This window comes from Condylura cristata, unplaced genomic scaffold, assembly GCF_000260355.1.
Source record: "Condylura cristata isolate star-nosed mole 26May11 unplaced genomic scaffold, ConCri1.0 scaffold00020, whole genome shotgun sequence".
NCBI lineage: Eukaryota > Metazoa > Chordata > Mammalia > Eulipotyphla > Talpidae > Condylura > Condylura cristata.
Genome location: NW_004567121.1, coordinates 1,515,185 through 1,527,629, shown reverse-complemented (window position 1 = coordinate 1,527,629; position 12,445 = coordinate 1,515,185). Strand labels below are relative to the sequence as shown.

At 48.7% G+C, this 12,445-nt stretch overlaps 1 long non-coding RNA gene across 3 annotated transcripts in view; it reads right to left on the bottom strand.

Annotated features, from left to right (window-relative positions):
- The window catches only part of LOC105853892, a 126,771-nt gene that overhangs the window by 58,199 nt on the left and 56,127 nt on the right, over positions 1 to 12,445 (bottom strand). For all 3 annotated transcript variants that reach the window (XR_001145650.1, XR_001145649.1, XR_001145648.1), the window contains exon 2: positions 7,767 to 7,968. This is a non-coding gene — a long non-coding RNA (uncharacterized LOC105853892). The remainder of the gene's footprint in view (positions 1 to 7,766; positions 7,969 to 12,445) is intronic.

Here is a 12,445-nt window from a genome sequence, read left to right as displayed (position 1 = left end):
GACACACGGGCAGGGGTGGCAGCGACCAAGCCTCCCAGCCCGCCCTTGACCAGTGGTCATGCAGAGGTACAGCCATGACCCAGTAGGTGGGGCCCTGCCGTCTGATCAGGAGCAGCAGGCATCCTGGCAAGGTCAACAGGAGATGGCACTGGAATGGCGTCTTTCTTTTTTTCCGACACAGACCCTGGGCAGGAAGCTGGGCCGGGGGCCTCCTCACATGCCCCTATGTTTGCTGCCAGGACAGAAGGAAGGGGCTTCTGTCCTGGTGAGTGCTCTGAGCACATTCTGCCTAGCGTCCTACGGCATTGCAGCTTCTCACTTGGTACAAGGACGCAGCCCACACTGTTCACAGCAGATGAATGAGTCCTGCTCTCAAGGGCCTCAGCACCCATGTTTACCCAGCCTGGCTGCCATCACTGTTCCTCCCCACAGCACTGATGCCATGGCTGGAGCAGCTTCCCCAGCATGCCCTGCAGGCAGAGTCCTTCCCTCCCTGGAGACACGTGGAACTCTGCAGGGGATGAAGGGAGCCTGTGACACACCCCGACGGAGCACGCCTCTTCTCTCCCTCACTCACACTCAAGACACACACACAGGTGTCTCACCCATATCCGACCCACTACTCACACAAACACCCACTCACCACCTGCACGACCACACACACCTACATGCATGCACGCACACCACACAGGTGCACACATATAACAGGCTCCTCCGCACCCTCCACCCTAGTGTCCACAAATAACACTCCACAGATACCACACTTACACCACACTCACAGGTGCTTATGCACCAGATGCCACATGTGGCCACTCACAAAGCTCTCATGCCACACACACACAAACCAAACACACACGCAGGAGATGCAGACACCTGTGATCCCACAAAATGTGTCATTTCCACATCCAGACATGTAACACACATGTACACACCACGTGCCCTCCTACAGCAACATCCACCTGTGTCCCCTGCCTATACACCGCCACACACCTGTACCCAGGCACTTACATTCATTCACTTGTACACAACACACGGACACCTGCACACACACACACACCCTACACACACACACAAACACTGAACACGCACACCATGCACATGTATCCTCCATACATACCACACATGCACACAGGGTTGTCCCCCAACACACACACACATACATACCACACATACCACATACACACAAACACTGCACACACACACCATGCAAATGCAACCTCCACGCATACCACACGTGCACACAGGGTTGTCCCCTCATCCTCACTCTCCCGTTGTTGACTCTGTTTATGGCAGGGCAGTCCTGCCAGAACTGTAGCAGGGTCACCAAACACCCTTCCTCCTGAAGGAGACATTGGTGAATCAAGGAGATTCCTAATGATTGTAAGGAGAGCCTTTAGGAAATTAGAGAACAGACCTCAGTGACCAAATCATTTGTTGCCCAAACCAAGACATCACTGAGCATGAACGGCAGAGCTGAGAGAAAGCAACGGTCCATGGTCTCCTAGAGGGACCGGACGCTCATCACCGCCATGTTCTGCTGCTGTTTGTGGTTCCAACGGCAAAGCTACTGTAGCAGGGGCTGGCAAGGGCTGGAGGCAGAAGCTAACTGTTGGGATAATTTATTTCCTCTCTGTTTCTTCCTCCTCAGATGGCTGCCAGGACCCCTTCTGCTGGTGTGACTCTTCATGGTTTCTTAGCCCTCTTTCCTCTCTATCTTGTTGACATTCAAAGGGCCCCAGTAGTTGAGGGCTGGAGGTTTGCCCAAGGCCTCAGAGCCTCAGACTGTGCCCCAACCCCCTTTGCTCCTCAGAAGAATAAAGACCAAATTCACTTCATTCGCATTTGTTCACCACCTACGTGAGACAGGCACATGTAGGGCTCTGGAGGTAAAATGTGTCACCACAGAGCCTTGACCTCAAGGGGCTCAGAGAGCAGAGCTAGCAGCTGTACTCACCCATCTCCAGGGGATCGAGCTAAAATGCAGATTCTGGTGCTAAGGAGCCAGGGTGGGGTCTTTGTTTCTGTGACCCACAGACCACACTTTGAATACCAGGCAGTTGTCAGAATACAAATTTGGTGATGTCCCAGCCTCTGTCTAGGGCCCTCACTCACGCCAAAGGGTGCAGGACCAACATGGCTGCCCCTGTTTAAGGCCGAGAAGGCTCAGTGACTGCCCCTCCAGAGCAAGAAGGCAAGCTGAGGGCCCAGCAGCGGGCATTCAGCTTTCTAATCTCCCCCACTTTCGGCTATGCTGTGGGGCCTTCCTTCCAACTGTTGCTTACCATTCACAGTCCTTTTAAAGGAAAAAAATGGGCCCTCCCTGCTGGCGCAACAGGTTAGGATGCAGCACTGCAAGCAAGCCGCAGCCACTTAAGTGCATGGTGGACCCCGGAGGTGACCCACGTGGCGTGGCAGACCTCTCCTATTTCTTGCCTGCTGCTCGCCCCCAGCAGAGTATTTCAGTCAATCAGCCTGTTCTGCTCCCCACTCTGTCGCTGGTGAATCCTCTCACCAACCCTGCACCCCTGGCCTATACCCCAGCTCTGTATGCCTAAATAAATAAATATTTTTTTAAAATAAAGGGGAAAAAATGGTGTTTTCTGTTCCACAGTTATAATGCATAAAGAGGAAGTACGATGGAGACATGATGCAGGCTGGATAGTGCTGGATTAAAATCCAGAATGCACCAGCACTAGTTTTATGATTTTGAGCAAATTGAACTTCAGTTTTCTTAACTGAAACAACAAGCTAATAATCCCACCTCTGGAGTCTGTTAGGAGGACTGGAAATAGCATGATGAACCATGAATGTTGTGTCTGAAGCAAACCAGAGACTCAGAGGAAGCTAGGAGTACTCTACAGGTGCAATTTTATTAATCCAGCTACGGTGGCAAACACTACTCAACATGCAGCATTTGGAGTCCAAGGGAGGGAGGCAGGGGACTCAGGCTACAGAGAGGGAGATGAAATCTGGCTCCCTATAGCTGTCAATTTGGCTCTTGAGATCCTGCTAAGTCACGTAGAAGAGAGAAACAGACCCATGACACAGAAGCGATAGCATCATGCCTAGGTGGCCCTCCAGCAGGTACTCCAACCCAGTGTTTGAAGGCATCAGTCCTACCTGATTTAGGACATTCCCCAGGCTGACTCCCTTTTACTGGATAAAGGCAAATGTGGCTCAAACATACTTCAGTAGTAACAAAAAGACCTCTAAATCTAGACATTTCAAGTACAGACATTTGTCAGAAAATCTCAGCAGTATGTTAAGGCTGGCTTAGACTATCACACCTTCACTGATTTCGTCAACACCTCTCAAAGAATCCAGCACGTGGATTCATGTGAATAAAGACGATCCCAGCTGTTTCAGTTCAGTGTGTTTCTGAGCCGGATATTCCCACATGGAACAAGGGAGCAAAGTGGGTTGTTTCCAACTCAGTTCTCTTTCCCACCAGATTCGTTCTCTTTTGCTAGCATCTCTGATACAATGAGAACATGTGGATCAGACCACATTAAGAGGGAGATCCCAGAGGCCAAAGCAGGGACCCCCGCAGTTTACCACCTCAGCCTGGGGTTGGACACAGAGTCCTGGGCTTCACCCTTTTTTGCTGTGCTTAAAGAATGTGTAGATCTAACTTGCAGACATCTTAGAAATGCTGGAGTGACAGGAAAGGGACCTGGAAGGCTGGATATGAGCAAATACCACCACCACTTTCCAAACGAATGGTTCAAACACTGAGGAACAGTCACCCGGTTTCCAGGCAGGCCCAGAAGTGACATGAGACAAGGTGGCCAAGCATCTGGGAAGAAAGTGGTGGTCTCTAAGAGGCAACACCAGTTCTCTGAGAGAAAGTCATTCCAAGCTAACCTCATTTCCTGTTTTGACGAGCTTCACCAGAACAGTCGATTAGGGGAATGCCCCAGAAAGTGTGTCTTGCTTTCAGTAAAGCATCTGAAAACCTCTCATCGTATCCTATGTACATAAGATACAAAAGATGGTACAGATGATGGTTTGAACGGGAGACACAGCTAGTAAGCAGTCATCTCGGGGGTCAGCTCAGGATTTCGGCCAGCCCTGCACCTTCAGCAGCTGAAGGTGGACACATCATTCCTGAAAGCTCTGTTGGGTAGCATTGTCTTTCCCTGGTAAGTGTGGTTTGAAAGGATTCTCTGTAGTTCCATACGCAAAGGAGCATGAGGAGGCCAAGGTGACAATTCTCACCTGTGGGGCTTTGCATCAGTTATTTCTCTGGAAAAAGCAGGAACATCCCCCACAGAGAGCAATAGGGCCCTGTCTGTGCTCTGTCTCACTGGTCATTTTCAAAATAATTTGGAGAGACAAACTGAAGCTATATTTGTCAAATTCCTCACACAAAACCTCTAAGGAAAAAATGTTCCCCAAGAATCAAGTCACCGGAGTCAGGAATCTGAGATGAAACAAGACAGAACCCAAGTGAGGTTTCTATGAATCCATTGGTAGGATACAAAAGCCAGGGGACATTCGAATCTGGGTATGACAAAAAAAAAAAAAAAAAAAAAAACTTCTGAGTCTTCACCTTTACTTTTTAATTCTTTCCATAAGATCAAGCTCTTTCTCAGGGTGTTAGACAGGCACTGAAATCTCTTCTCTACTTACGTGAGAGCCTTGTTGTGAGGACAAAATAAGTCAGAGACAGTAAAGTGCTTTGAAAAAGGGAAAGCTCTGAAATTCAAAATAGTATTATTATTTGTTGTAAGGTGCTTTCCCTCCAAAAAAGAAAAAAAAAATATGACAGTCTACAAGTGATTAGCAGAAAATGATTCAGCTTTGGCTTCAGTTTCTCGAGATCTATCTAACCCCAACTTAGCTGAGTTTGCTGAGAGGCCTAATTGGCTCATTTCAAAGGCCTGAACTCCCCCAGACTCCTCTCTGGCAATTACATTTTCAAAATTTCATCCAGGAAGGCAACCTTCCCACTGACCTCCATTCGGGATAACAGTAATTAAATAATCACACATGGGGTTCCTTTTCCAGGGCTGAAAAGTGAGTGAATGCCAGGTGATGGCGTCAGGCCTTAGACTGATTTGGCGGGTATTTGAAATGCTTTTCTATCCTAACATGTAAAGCTTTGCGAGCAAGTGGCTCTCACTGCTCTTCAAGATGAACAATATGTAGCAGACCCAAGACAGGACAGCAGGCCTTCGTCAAGTTAACACACAGATGATAATGTCCCTCTCCTTTCAGGTTCAGGGTAATTTCACTTGAGAGTTACAGGCCTCGAAGTTACCCCGAGTGGGTACACTAGCCTGATCTGTCTGGTGGCACTTTCTGTAATGACACAGGTGTTCTGTCTCTGCAGTCCAACATGGCAACCACCGGTCAAGGTACTGGTACATTTACATTTAAATTAATTAAAATAAAAAGGAATTTATGATTCAGGTTCTTGGGAAAACAAAAAGGAATTAAAAATTCAGTTGAGCCACATTTTCTATGCCTACATGTGGCTAGAGGCTGCCATAATAGAGGCAACACAGTCCAAATGTTCTGTCGTGGCTATTTTTTAGAATTACTTGGAGGTGTTTTTTAAAAAAATATTGCTGTCTTCCCCTTCCAGATTCTGATGTGATTGTTGCTGACAGATCCTGGACATCTGGGTGTTAAAAAAACTCCTGGGTCCTATCTCTGTCTGGTCAGAACCACGTTATCCGTTCTCTTTTACTGTTTCTCCTTTTATCCTCATGAACTATTGATAAATATCTTGCACCATATGAGTCATTTCTGCTTCTCTCTGAGTCTGTGACCTCCACTTTTCTAAGTGATAAATACCTGAGTGGCTTAGTCTTTGGAAAGAGGAAGAGGATTCCCTTCAGTCTTCTTCAAAGGCACAGGCAAGGGGCAAACAGGTGGGAGGAGATATTCTAAACCAACCAGATTCCCTTTTCCCAGCAGGGTATGTCCAGAGGGGCGAGTTGGGTCTCTAAGTGCCCCACCGAGCTCATCTGCAAACCTGTATGGGGCTGGGGTTCCTGGGTGCTCTCTGGGGCTTGGTCTCCACTGCCCAGGCCATCTCTGCGGCATGGCCTCCTTTTCTCCTAGACCCTGGAGAAATGGATCCAGCAGAAGTGGCTCTATGACGTTTAAAACATAAAAGAATCTCAGGGCATAACAGAATCTTAGAATTTTGTTAACAAAAGTGGCTTCTGGAGAAGTGAGGTGATAACCTCTGTGCAGGAACTGGCAGAGCGAGGAAAACACTGCTTTCCAGATGCCTCACTGGGAAGACACCGCTCCAGGAACAGAAATTAATAAATGTTAACTTGAGGACAGAGCTTGGTTTCTGATGAGGATCTGATGTCGTCAGACAGCAGTGGGAAGCCTTTTCTAGGGGTGGGATCCTAGCACTTTAACCACCCCATTCACTTGTCACCTCATCACTGGTTAATGGAGATAGTTTCCACATTCACCCAACAGTGGTGAGAATACCAGGCTTCTTCACACCTACTCCATGAGAAGCCACAAGACCATGGATCTAATCACACAATTACTGAATGCTGGGGCTGGGGCCAGACTGGGGTCAGACAGATAGAACCTGCCTTTATCAAGCTGTCAACTGAAGGGCAGTTTAGAGGCAGACAACTAATTAATGAATGAACTGCCAGGGTAATTGCTGCTATTGGTAAGTTTTGTGAAGAAAATAAAATAGGGTCATGAGGCAGAAAGAAATGTTGGTGGGGGGTTCCTCTCAGGACGTGACAGTCAGAGCGCCCCTCCCTGAGGGGGCCATCGGGCCTGACCTGGGTCTGCACTGTGACACACAGCAGTGAGCTGAGGGGGCCCTCATGGTGTACAGACTAATTCTGAAAGTGTGAACTAGGATCATGTAGTCTTTTTAATTGTTCGTAGACACCCACTAATCATAAAACGAAGACGGACAGTAAGAGCTAGCAGGGAAATATGAATGACCTTTTGCCAGGTTGTAGGAGGCTCAAGCTGTACTGCTTGGGGAAGAGAGTGGGACTTGGTCAAAGGAAGGCTTTGCCATCTACCTATTTTCAAAAATATGTAGCTGGCACCTCTGGGGGTTGGGTCCGAAGTGGGCTTCTGAATAAATGACAGTGCTGGCCAGCACAGCCCTCCCCTGTGCTTTGTGAGCAAAGACCCCACAATGCCCACTAGGAAGGGACACGATGCCACCCACTGCTGTGTCTTGAGAACCTCACACAAAGAAGTCATTGTGGAAGGGACACGTGAGTGGTGACCAAATGTGGAGGGGGATGAAAGAGGGCAGTTGAGTAGACAGAGGTCTCCACCAGGTAGTTCAAGGTTGGCAATGATTCTGGAGTATAGCCTATGATAGTTAGGGGGTCCTCGTGGTGTACAGATTAACTCTGAGAATTGGTTATTTACCTATTTATAAGCTGTTAAGTAGGTAGAAAGGGAAATGTCCAGATGTCTTCCAGTGTTTTCTCCAATGTCAACACGCCAATACTGATCTAAAGAGGCTTTCAAAAGAAGTAAAAGTTCAGGTCAGATGAGACCAAGGAATACAAAACTCAAGGTCAACACCCTTGTGAAGATGCCATCACACCTGTGTGACATGGCAGCGCTCACTCACGCTCCTCTACAAATTAACCCTAAAGATTCCTCTGTAGCCTCTGTGCAATGTTGACACACAGCTAAGAAACAAACAATTCCGTTTTCTTTGGTGTTACTTTTAATGAAAGAAGCAATAGAGGCAAACAGGGAGAGGCCAGCTAACAGGAGACCAGACCAGACCACAGACACTTTACCGGCGACTGGGGTAATGCTTGTCCACCTGCTTGTCCACCACTGTCAGGACCGGGTCCCGGGGCAAAGCCTTTCCCTGCATTCCGACTGCGGGCAGTGGGCAGCAGACAGAGGTGCGGGTGGGGGCCGAGTCCTGCTTTTGTGTGTCTGTGTCATTTTCGATCAAGTGTGTCATCGAGCTTCCTGTTTCATCTCCCAGTTATTCTGAAACAAAAACATGCATGAAAACACAGGTCAACCACACTGAGAGACATCCAGTACATGGAAACCGAAAAGGTAAATGCCACAGTAAGCCGGGGAATCAAACTTATCAGCATCTATTCAAATAGTGATCATCAACACAAAAATTGCGGGTGGGGATGGGTCAGTAGGCAGGGCAGCTATTTTAAAATAATTCAGAAGAGAGTGACAAGACAGATGTTCTCAGGAGCTCACTGCCTGTTGACTAAAAACCCAAAGTCAGTTCTGACCCTGTGCTTGGGGTCTCCTCGGGGTGCACTCTGAGTCTGGCCCCGCACATGCTCCTGTGGGCCCAGCTGAGGAGTTACCCAGGTTTGCAGGACAGTCCTGAGCCTCCCACCCCAGCCAGTGAAGACGGACAAGGAGGACAGCAGCTGAGCTTCTGGGCCCCGCTCCTCACCTCCCCCCGCTGCAGGGGATGTGCTCCCCCAGGTACATCAAAGCAACACAAGCAGACAGACCTGTGCTCAGCAGCCTCAGGAGACAGAGAGAAGGAAAGATTGAAAAGGGTCTCCTGAGCCAAGCTGAGGACAGCACACGATTCCACTAAAAACTGCTTTGCCTCTTAGACCAATATGGCTTGGCACCCAAGCTACACCTTGCTTGAGGATGCTCTTCCGTATGTCCTCAAAATAAGTGAAAGGATGCCCCTACAGACACAGGTCAATTCGAAAACACCATGGCATCCTCTCTCTGAAGTCCACACTGCAGCCCTACTGCAAGTTTGCATGGAAGGTGGCTGTCAGGGAGCTGTGGGAGGCGGGGAGGGCTGGGGCTGTGCTGCTGCTCAGGTGAAAGCCAAGCTGCTGCTACTCCTGGCGTCCTCTGACCACACCGAGTCACGCATGGCTCTTCCGGCCATCACGGGTACCCTGACGTCACCTTCCCCACCACATGCACCCGTCCAAGATGCGCCCACGAGTGCTCCAAGCAAGCCGGCGGCCCCGACCTTCACTATTTCTTCACTTTTATTAATGGCACAAATTTCTCTGTGAAAAGGAGATTTTAGAAGAGTTCCACCCTGACCCTGGAAATCCACTCACATTGCACACTAGCACTCAGGAGACCCTGAGCTATTAAGAAATAAAGAAAGCCTGTGAAGTCGGGGGTTGGGTGTTTCCCAAACCTATCTGGAGCAGAACTCCTTTTCACACACTAGCCTCCGCTGGTGGCAGAATTCAGCTGATCCAGCCCAGCCTGGGAGCTCTTCCCGCACGGCTTCCCCGTCAGAGAGCAAAGCTTCCCTTTAAACCTAGAGACCTCGCTGTCCCGACACTTGCGTGGGATCTGTGCAACTTGTATTTATTTCTTGAAATGCTGCTTTGTTTTTCCCCAACATCTTCCCCTGGTGGCTTTACGACGATTAGATGATTCACACAAATTCCTACTGTCTTTATTTTTTCCTCAATAGTCTCATTTGCCAATGCTAATGAAACATGAGGCTTTTCCGAGGGGTGGCTCCTGACTTAGTGGTACTAACATTCCCAGGAGAATGCTGCCCAGAAAACCAGTCCACTGATTTATGTCCTATGAGCTAGAATTTTCTAGAATGGTTGAAAATCCAGCATCTGTGTCCAAGATTTCATAAGCATAGTCTTGCTGGGTAGGTGAAGAAAAACAGGAACTAAGAAGTACATCGTGGCAGACATGGGTGGAAGGGGGAACCTGGTTCCTTTAGTTCACCATCGAAAGAAGGGTGGCTTAGGAACCCGGACTCTCCTCCAATTACCCACTTCTGGGTGCAAGGCAAAACCAAAGTGCAACACCCAGACAGCCCTGCGGTATGGAACCCCAAACATGTGGAGTTTGACCAAAACCATGAGAGGAGGCAGGACTTTCAGGACCATCTGGTCAACCCTTCATTTACCAGGCAAACAGAGGGAAAGAGTTGGCGAACTTCCTAAGGCACACTGGATGGAGCACTGCTGGCACTGACATTTGGGTTTCCCCTACCTACTCCATAGATTCTAACTTCTAGCTTTCCTCTGCAAAGCCTCACCTATCTTGAAGCTATTGCATGGATGCTATTGTCTGGAAGCTATTACATGGACGAGTCAAATCCTGAATGACTCACTGTTTGCCTGGCTGTCTAGTGAAACCCAAGAAACCCAAGTTAATCCAGGAATTCTAAAAGATTTGCCCCAACTTTTGAACTGCTCATACAGATGACTTCCCGTCTGTATGCTGGGAGATACTGGAAGTAGGTGGAGAGCCCCAGGAGCTTCTGGGACAGCCCTAGAGGAGTTTCTGCCCACATGGGAGGCCACTCTTAGTGCCGTCTTAGCTGGCTATGCTATTTCTGTAGGTTTCTGTTATTTGAGAGGCTCTAGTTATGTCTCCCAACTGGGGATACACAATTTTGCTTTCATTTGGGTCTGAGGAGTGTTCTTGGGGTCCTGGAGCTTCACATACATAACACAGAATAGAATTCCACCTCAGGTAATTGAAATGCAATTTCCCCATCACTTCTGAAATCGCACCCTTCATGTTCTTAATGGCACAGAGGAAAGATTCCCATCATGGAGACTGAAAAGGGGAGAAGAGATCAGCTCCCCTAACCCCCACCCCAGACTGAGTGGACACCAGACAGAGCACTTTATCCCTCACTTTGACAGAAGCCTCAACCTTTCAAGCAGTAAGGACCAGAGTAAAGGGAAGGGAGACTGTGGCCTCAGTTTACTGTCATATCCAAGGCACTGCCATAGCTAACTGCAGAGAGGCCACAGCTGAGTCCCCATCACCACATGCAAAACACACCAGAGCCCATTCTGCACCCAGGTGGCAGAAGAGCAGTGATGACCCCAGCACTCACATCCTGCTCATGTTTACTCACATTGGATTTGGGCAGTGCTGGAAGCCAACTTTTTGAGATTCCACAAGTTTTCTGAAAGGATAAGGTGAGCTCCCCGACACTAAGTTACCCAGGCCTCGGGAGTCCACTGTTTTGATTTCTCAGATTTAAACTTCCAGGGGGAAGGAAAGTGTTTCCTGCTTATCTCACACTAGTTTTTAGGGATAATGACATGGGTCCCCAGGGCAAATAATCAGGCTTTTGTGCTACCTGATGCCAGGACAGGAGAGAGACAGAGGAAGTTACACTTGGGGACCCTTTTTCTACTGTTTCTGAACAGGGCTCCCATTTCTAGACCTAAAGCCATGTAACTCTGAGCAGTTTTACAGCCTTTCCTGAGGGGACCTCCCCTGAGAAGCAGATTTTGCAAAGTGTTCTGCGCATTCCAGACCTACCCAAGGTTCAGAAAGACTCCGTGTCCTTCTACTCCCCTGTGGCCTGACTACCAGCCTTCTCCAAGGCCATGCCAGAGCACATGCAGCTTTTTGTGACTTTCATTTATTCAGCACATCCCAGACTCCAAAGGCTGTTCCCAAGGAAGGCTCACATTCCAGCATCACATCGACCCTGTCAGGTCGGTGCTGTTGAAATCATCTCTCTCCCCTGGAAAGGAGTCAGCAATGAGCAGACAATGGAGGCGCTCAGTTTTCCACCCAGCATCCTGACCAAGAAGATCTGCTGCTGCCCCTGGGATGAACAGGAGCCCACACATATTCCTTTGAAACACTCTGCTACTTCTTAGAGTAGCAAACAGCCTGACCCATCCAAACCCCCTCACCCATGAGGATCTTGGAAGTTTGCCCCCTTTTGGTATTTGAGGTAGCTATTTAACATCTCCCTCTGTTTATGCAGAAGTGAAAGAAGAGATAGGGTGGGTGCCCAAGGGCTGACCATCACAAGGTTATTTCCTGGCCCAGAACTTGACCCCTCTCACCTTGGTGACTTTCTCCATCCACAACTCAGGGCCCACTTTCCAGAGAACTAAACCTCAAAAGCATGTTATATCCGCAGTTTGGTTGACAATGTGAAAGGCCAAAGCCACAGGTAATCTTGCTGTACACTTACTGGGAGATGTCTCGGGGTTTCTGAATGGCTGGTTTTCCTTGAGGGTTGTGCTAGGCCAGAATAGGAACACAGTACCAGAAGAAATAGAGATGACCCATAGCCTCTATCAGACATGATCTTGGTCACTCCACTGCCTCCTGGCCTGTGGCCATAATAAGTATAGTGCTCAACAAGTTTCTCTGGTCAGGTAGAATCTCATTGCCTGAGGATTTATTACAAATGTAAGTTTGGGCCCTCCCTGGTGGTGCAGCAGGTTAAAGCTCAGCACTATGAAGCTACCACAGCTACTACAGCATGAGTTCGATCTCTAGTCAGGGAGCTGACCCACATGGTGTAGCAGACCTCTCCTGTCTTGCCCATTGCTCCCCTCAGCAGTGTGTTTCAGTACATCTGCCCGTTCAGCTCCCCATTCTGTCTCTGGTGAATCCTCTCACCCCGACGCCCCCCCACCCCGGCCCATGCCTTGGGCCTGTACCCCACTGTATGTATACATAAGTAAATCCTTAAAAAAAAAAAAAAAAAAAA